Source organism: Danio rerio, chromosome 9 (genome assembly GCF_049306965.1).
Source record: "Danio rerio strain Tuebingen ecotype United States chromosome 9, GRCz12tu, whole genome shotgun sequence".
Taxonomy (NCBI): domain Eukaryota; kingdom Metazoa; phylum Chordata; class Actinopteri; order Cypriniformes; family Danionidae; genus Danio; species Danio rerio.
In genome coordinates, this window is record NC_133184.1 from 52,426,293 (window position 1) to 52,434,787 (window position 8,495).

At 34.0% G+C, this 8,495-nt stretch overlaps 1 long non-coding RNA gene across 1 annotated transcript; it reads left to right on the forward strand.

Annotated features, from left to right (window-relative positions):
- The first annotated feature begins 6,711 nt into the window (after positions 1-6,711).
- Positions 6,712-8,204, forward strand: LOC137496505 (uncharacterized). Its single transcript, XR_011016917.2, has 2 exons — positions 6,712-7,126; positions 7,673-8,204. It is a non-coding gene; the product is annotated as an uncharacterized lncRNA (long non-coding RNA).
- Positions 8,205-8,495: the final 291 nt, after the last annotated feature.

An 8,495-nucleotide genomic window follows, 5' to 3' on the forward strand; every position in this document is an offset into this window, starting at 1 on the left:
GTTTAGACTCTGTGTGTGTGCGTGTGTGTGTGTGCTTGTGTGCATGTGCGCGCGTGTGTGTGTGTGTGTGTGTGTGTGTGTGTGTGTGTGTGTGTGTTTGTGTGTTTTAATGGGTATAAAAGGAGCCCTGGATAAACTCAACCACAACAGACACAAACCATTGAGGGAATGAAGCTGTCTGAAGAAAACTGGCACAAACAATCCGCAAATCAGCAGAGAAACACAACATGCCATAATGTCAATCGCTGCAGAAAATGGGTTTGATTTGTTCTTTTAAAACCACAGAAACAATGGATGTTCACAGTTTAAAAATAGATATATAAAGAGAGAGAGGATTTTGACAAAACCTTATATGTATTTAGACTGTACTAGAATATGCATTTATTTATTTATTCATTTATTTGTATTTAGTCATTTATTCATTTGGATTGATTGGTTTATTTTGATTGATTGTTTTATTTTATTTTATTTATTTGTTTATTTATTTATTTTTTCTAATTCATTAATTAAGTTTATTTATTTATTTGGATTTATTTGATTTATTTATGTATTTATTTGGATTTTTAAAATTAAGTATTTAATTTTTGTCTTTCTTATTTGAATTTATTTGTTTATTTATTTATTTGAATTTATTTATTTGTATTTTTTTAATTAAAATATTAATTTATTGGGATGTATTTATTTAATTTCAATTATTTATTTATTTGGGTTTATTTTTTATTTTTTATTTGGATTTTTTCATTTGAATTTATTTTTTTATTTTACTTATTTAATTGGATTTATTTAATTATTTATTTGGATTTATTTATTTTATTTTATTTATTTATTTATTGGATTTGAAAATAACAAATTAATTTATATTTATTTATTTATTTAGCAATTTATTTGGATTTTTTAAATTATTAGATTATTTAATTAATTAATTTATTTATTTGGATTTATTTTTTGGGAATTATTTTATTATTGATTTGGATTTTATTTATTTGTTTGGATTTATTTATTTATTTGGATTCATTTATTTATTTGGATTTATTTATTTATTTGAATTTATTTTTTACATTTTTATTTTTTTTATTTGGCTTTTTTATTTTAATTTATGCTTTTATTTTATTTATTTACTTGGTATTTTACATTTGGATATATTTATCATGATTTATTTATTTGTTTTTATTTATATATTTATTTTTCTTTCTTTCTTTCTGGATTCATTTATTTTATTTATTTATTTTTTATTTGGATTTTTTGGTAACACTTCAATAACTACTAGGAAATAGTTAATTCATCATTTGTTAGGCATTAACTCTACATTATTGAACGTTAGTAAGCAGTTAATTACTGCAGATACAAAAGTTGACATACATTTATAATGTGCTTTTTGATTGTATTTTCATACTGTGTTAATGATTATTTTTTCATTACTTAATTACTTAAAAAATAGTTATGTGACCTCATGTAAAGTGAGGACTATTTATGCTTTACAAATCCCTTATAAATGACAATTAAAGGCTCAATATCAAATGAACAATAGATGTTTGCAATCTGATATAGAAGATATGACTGTGACCAATTTTGATGTTAATAATGCATAAGTAAATGTTAAATTATGATTAATAAATGCTGAGTACTGTTCATAATTTGTTAATGTTGGTAAATACATTAACTAACATTAACTAATGACTATTAACTAATGGTCATTAGTTAAGTAATTACTGTGTGTTCTTGCTTGGCAGGTTTAGTTTGATTAAACCAAACTCAGATGTCATTGCTCTATTAGTGCGGTTCAATTGATAAAGTCTGAACGCTGAACCCTGGTGCACTCCAAACAATCAGACCAGAAACTTTGAAATATAACTTGAAATACTTTTAAATGAACTCCCAGTCAAATATGAATGTGACCTCTGAATAAACCAAAAACAGGACATGATGTCACAAAGATCTAATCATAACAAAGTGTTGAACAGCTTGTTAATCCTGTTGGATGTTTGTGTAAATTTGAGGGTGTATTATGCTCTTTGTGAAGGATTGAACTGAACCCAAATAACCCTTATAGACACTAAACAGGAGTCATTCACACTGTCCTGCTCCTCTTATCTGAAAACAGAAACAACATTCTTCAACATTGAGAAGCGCTTGTTTGTTTTTAAGGGTTGTGCACTATTTGGAATTAAATGGGCATTTCTTAAGAGCCATTTTAAAAGGAGCTTTGTGTAATAATGTTAACATATTAATACTTTTTCTTTTGGGCCAACTTGTCGACTTGTAAAGAAACTTTAAAAAAAATAAGACTTTTACCATTTTTGTATGAATGCCTGACTGCTTTTAATGTGAAGGACTTTTTTTTTTTTTGGGAAAATCAAAAGAATGTGATGTCTATACACAACTAAAAGCTTCTTGTACATTCATTACTTATGAAACTAATGCATATAATGTATTGGCGAAAGACCTTGTACTGTAATGTCAATGTGTCACGCAAAGAAAAGAGACTTAATGAATGTCACGCAGCCAGATATGAAGTCTTTAGTCTCAGGACCTGTTTCCACTTTACGTTTTAGTTTAAAAACGACATTTTAGAACGAAAACGATCCATGTCCAAACTGGCGTTTCTGAAAAAATCTCCATTCACACAATATTGCTGAAAATGCACATCACATGACCACACACACACTCTGGCATGTGCTACAGTGTATGCAGATGTCAGAGCTCCAGGCAGTAAGCAGGTGCTTTGAGCACACCTCCCCAGGTGAGAGCAGTGCACGTCGAAGAGTTGATCAAGGATATACTGCTGGATCTCATCTCACTACTGTTGTTAAATGTGATACTTATTTATTTTTATTTTTTGATAGTCTACAGAACAAACCATCGTTATACAATAACTTGCCTAATTACACTGAAAAAAATTATTCAAAGATAATTCCTTGGATTTACTCAATTTTGTTTTACGTTAAGTGGTTGTAAACAATTTATTTGGGCTGAATTTAAACAAACAAATTAAGTTGAACATTACTCAACTTAATTTGTTTGTTTAAACCCAACACAAATCAATTGTTTGCAACAGTTCTGCATGCAATACTTTTTTCAGTGTACCCTAACCTGCCTAGTTAACCTAGTTAACCCTTTAAAATTGACTTTAAGCTGTATAGAAAATACATGTATGAAAAATATCTAGTCAACTATTATTTACTGTCATCATGACAATGCTAAAATAAAACAGTTATTAGAGATGAGTTATTAAAACTATTATGTTTATAAATGTGTTGAAAAAAATTCTGCTCTCTGTTAAACAGAAATTGGGGAAAAAATAAACAGGGGGGCTAATAATTATGACTTCAACTGTATATAATAATTTTTTTCCACAATAATGCCTCTTGTGCAGTGTCTTATTATCTTTTGAGAGAAGCTTGTGTCATTCCCGGTCAAAAGAAACGTCAAAATGTGCTAGGGATATGTATAATTACGGGCTTGACTGTAGGTTGAGGCACATATTTGCGATGAGTCTGGTTTGTAAAGTAGCATATTACAGTGCATTTCAGATTTACATTTAAAATAAAAAATAAATAGAAATGGGGCGGCAGAGTAACACAGTGGTTAGCCTCACAGCAAGAAGGTCGCTGGTTCAAGTCCTGACTGGGCTTTTTTGTGTGGAGTTTGCATGTTCTCCCCATGTTGGCGTGAGTTTCCTACGGGTCCTCCGGTTTACCCCACGGTCCAAACACATGAGCTATAGGGGAATTGGATGAGCTAAATAGTCCATAGTGTATAAGTGTGTGTAAATGTGAGAGTGTATGAGTGTTTCCCAGTTCTGGGTTGCAGCTGGAAGGGCATCAGCTGTGTAAAACATATGATGGATTAGTTAGTTCATTCCACTGTGGCTACGCCTGTTAAACGGAGACTAAGCCGAAGGAAAATAAATGAATGAATGAACGAATGAATTAACTCTTAACTAGAGCAGTGTTTGTCAAACTTTCACTGACTTGACAGCTCTGTTTTTTAAGTATGTCTGGGTGGATCTATTTGGGAAAAATAAATTGATAAATAAAAAAATTAACTAACTAACTAACTCCGAGGAATCAGTTCCAAATCATTAAAGGATTAAAACATCATTTTAATTCCGTTTGATCTTTATTTAAGGACATTGCAGTCTTACAACCTCATTGGTTTAATTTACTGTGTCTCTAACTAAACACCTGCCCCCCATGACGTCTCACAGACCGAGCTCTGTGTGTGTGTGTGTGTGTGTGTGTGTGTGCGTGTGTGTGTGTGTGTGTGTGCGCTTCGCATGTGTGTGTGTCAGTCTCTTTGAGTAAAAGCAGATAACTGTCAGTTTCAGCAAGGCTTCACAAAGCCAGTGGCACTCAGCATATACACATGCACACACACACAGAGACACACACCAGCAGTGGGCAAATTCAGAATTTAAGAGCTGGCTCCTTTTGAATTCATGACTGTGAGTTTGAATTGAACAGATCATAATATAGAAATGGACTGATATTTGAACAGCAGAGATGAATGTGTTATATTTCAATTAAAATAGAGGCTTAACACAGACATGAACATTGAAAGGATTTTTTTTCCTTCTTTTTCTCAATAGTTCAAGAAAGAATGTTCAGCTCACCAAAGCTTCAGTTATTTGACAACATTAATTATGCATATTTAGGTTCAAATGACTAAAGTGACTGATTAATATTAAAATATATTTTAAGACATTAAATTATTAAATTATTCCTTTTTTTTTTACTTTTTAACTGTCTCCATTGTCACTGTTTGATCAATTTAATGTGTTTTTACAGATGAGTCATTTCTATAAAAAGGCCCTTTAATGTATTCAAGTTTGTACTAATCATACTAATAACATTATAACATTAAATAGCGTTTTACATTCATTTGCTGTACATTTTTTATTTAAAAGTTAATTGATGGCTGTAACTCAAACAGTATCAGTATCTTATATTTCTACATCCTCAGAGATTTTGATCCATATTGACATGATAGCATCACGCAGTTGCAGCAGATTTGTCGGTCCACCACATCCCAAAGGTGCTCTATTGTATTGAGATCTGGTGACTGTGAAGGCCATTTGAGTGTAGTAAAGTCATTGTCATGTTCAAGAAATCAGTCTGAGATGATTCATGCTTGATGACATGGCGGTCTCCTGCTGGAAGTAGCCAGCAGAAGATGGGTACACTGTGGTCATAAAGGGATGGACTTGGTCAGCAACAATACTCAGGTAGGCTGTGGTGTTGACACGATGCTCAATTTTTACTAATGGGCCCAAAGTGTGCCAAGAAAATATCCCCCACACCATTACACCACCAGCAGCCTGAATCGTTAATACAAGGCAGGATGGATCCATGCTTTCATGTTGTTGATGCTAAATTCTGACCCGACCATCCGAATGTCGCAGCAGAAACTGAGACTCATCAGATCAGGCAACGTTTTTCCAGTCTTCTATTGTCCAGTTTTGGTGAGCCTGTGTGAATTGTAGTCTCAGTTTTCTGTTCTTAGCTGACAGGAGCAGCTCCCGATGTAATCTTCTGCTGCTGTAGCCCATCTGACTCAAGGTTGGACTTGTTGTGTGTTCAGAGATGCTCTTCTGCAGACCTCGGTTGTTAAGAGTGGTTATTTTAGTTACTGTTGTTTTTCTATTAGCTGGAACCAGTCTGGCCATTCTCCTTCAACCTCTTGCATCAACAAGGCATTTGCGCCCACAGAACTGCCGCTCACTGGATACTTGCTCTTTTTTGGACCATTCTCTGTAAAGCCTAGAGATGGTTGTGCGTGAAAATCCCAGTAGATCAGCAGTTTCTGAAATACTCAGACCAGCCTGTCTGGCACCAACAACCATGCCACATTTAAAGTCACTTAAATCCCCTTTCTTCCCCATTCTAATGCTCGGTTTGATCTGCAGCAGATTATCTTGACCATGTCTACATGTCTAAATGCATTGAGTTTCTACCATGTGATTGGCTGATTAATAATTTGCGTTAGACAGGTGTACCTAATAAAGTGGCTGGTGAGTGATATATATATATCAAATATCTTATCTATATATATCTCAAAATGTTAATTTTAAATTCTAATGGTAAATATTTATAAATGTTTTATTTTATTTACTATTTTATATACTTTTATTTTCACTTTATTTGACATTTTCCATTTGTACGTGTCATCAGAGGGGGAAAACCCCACCCACTAGTGATCATCTCTCCATCATTAGCATAAGATGTTAGTTTTGTTTTTCAGCTTGCCATTATGCTGACACACAGGCATTTGTAGCTCCGCCCTCTTTTAAATAGAATTTGAATTAAAGTGACAGTCATCAAAATGCACTAATAGAATCAAAGCCTAAACGAGGCAGCTTCAAAGAGTGATAAAGCATTATCTGTGTGGCGTATTTTTATGAAAGTAAATCAGTTGCGAAACTCGAGAGCTTGCAAATGTAAATGTGAGCACTTGTGATAATAATATTTGTATGTGTAGGTTGAAATGTACACTTACAGCTCTGATGTGAACAGCTGAAATCCTCGATTTGCACACACACACAACAATCCACACACTTGTGTTTTAAATTCGAAGTTGCAGATTAATAGTTGTGTATTTGTAAAATGTCATTCACAAATACAAAGTGACAGACACACGTGTGCACGGCAAATTTGACTGCATCTTCGCTCTACAACCACAGGTCGGCACTCACAACCTCTCAGATTCGTCAGTACAACTACAAATCTCCCGCGCTCTGACTTTTGCTACACATCTCCCGCGATCTCTGTAGCAGAACTCATCTGTGCACTCGCAGATGCAGAGGCGTGAGCAGCGCTGGGCAGGGGAGGGGCGGGGCTGGTGTAAAGCTGTTTGATTGGCTGATGCCTGACCAATGAACAATGCCAGCAGCCAACAGGACTGAGGTGCAAAATAATCATTTCCCACGATTATTTTATTATTTAGGGTTTATTTAAACTCTTTTCTGAAGAGATTCTTGTTAAAAATAATAAATTCTGTGGAAATGTACATACCAGTAAAAGAGCAGCAAAGCCAGTTTATTGGCTAGAGCCAGCCAATGAGATGGGGCGTTTCTGTTTGTCAGGACACAGGGCAGCTCACGTTGTTGGAGGCCTCGAGCAATCAGAGGGTAAGTTATGATTTTTAATAATTATCTGTATGTTCAATACTGTTAGCTAAGCTAAGGACTGTGCTGGGTGCTTCTCTTGTTTGTTTTTTATATAAGAAACAGTTATGAGTTATCTAGGAGCTGCTTTCAATCATGTTATATGGTTCTAAAGATACGATTCAACCCACATGAAATAAGAAGTTGTAATAGTATTTATAGTAAATAATAGTACGTTTTTTAACCATACTAACTATAGTAAACTGTATTATACAGTATATATTGCAGTATCTACAACTTTGTTAATGAATGCAACAGCACACTGTAGTATTAACTAGCATGAACTTTAATAAATTGAAGTATATTTACACACACACACACACACACACATTAATAGCAATTAAAAATAACACTAGGCGTTTCAGTTTCTTACAGATCATACCGGTTTTTGTTATTATAACCTGCATCATATTTATCTATCCATCTATCTATTTACATGTTTGTGTACAGTGTGTCCTTTATATCACTTTTTTTAATTATGAACGTTACTAACTATAGGTTATTTCTCAGTTTCCTGTAAGGATGGAGTGACAGGAGAGATCAGCATGTTTCAAGTCGATGAGGAACTCAGAGAAGCTGCATAGCTTGAATAGGATGTTATTTATGCTAAAGATGACATGATGATCCAGCTCATCTACAAACACTTCAAAATGATTCAGATCATTCAAGAGGAAGCCAACTTTATTTTCTCTTTTTACCTGCCAAGATGACTACAGATTTGAACAAAACACACACTCACCCACAAACACAACTTTTATTTTGACAATTGTTTAATGTAGTATTTTTACACTTTACTGTAAGGCAGGGGTGTCAAACTCAGTTCCTGAAGGGCCGTAACCCTGCACGTTTTTAGTTGCAACCCTGCTTCAACACACTTAAGTGAAAGTTTCAAACAAACCTGAAGGACTCAATTAGTTTGATCAGGTGTGTTTAATTAGGGTTAGAACTAAACTTTGCAAAGCTGCAGCCCTCCAGGAACTGAGTTTGACACCTATTCTGTAAGGGAATGTAATTTGTCAAATAAAATTTACAGTCCAAATAAGTGCAGTGCAAATGTCTAGTTACTTGTATTGAAATATTTCAGGGTTTTTCCTTGTTCATAATGAGATGGAGGTGGTAAATCCAACTTCATCATTACCCATCAAATGTTATCTCCTCTTTAATACTTTGCTCAAGCCTTAACTAATGGTCAGAAAGCAAGCCATTGTGTAAAGCTGGTTGATGCTCGCTGTAATAGAGAGAGATGATGACTGTTCAGCTTATGTTGCTTAACCCTGCAGATGAGATGCTCAAAGTGGACCCTCAGCCGAGCGATGGACACTGTCTCCCTCAC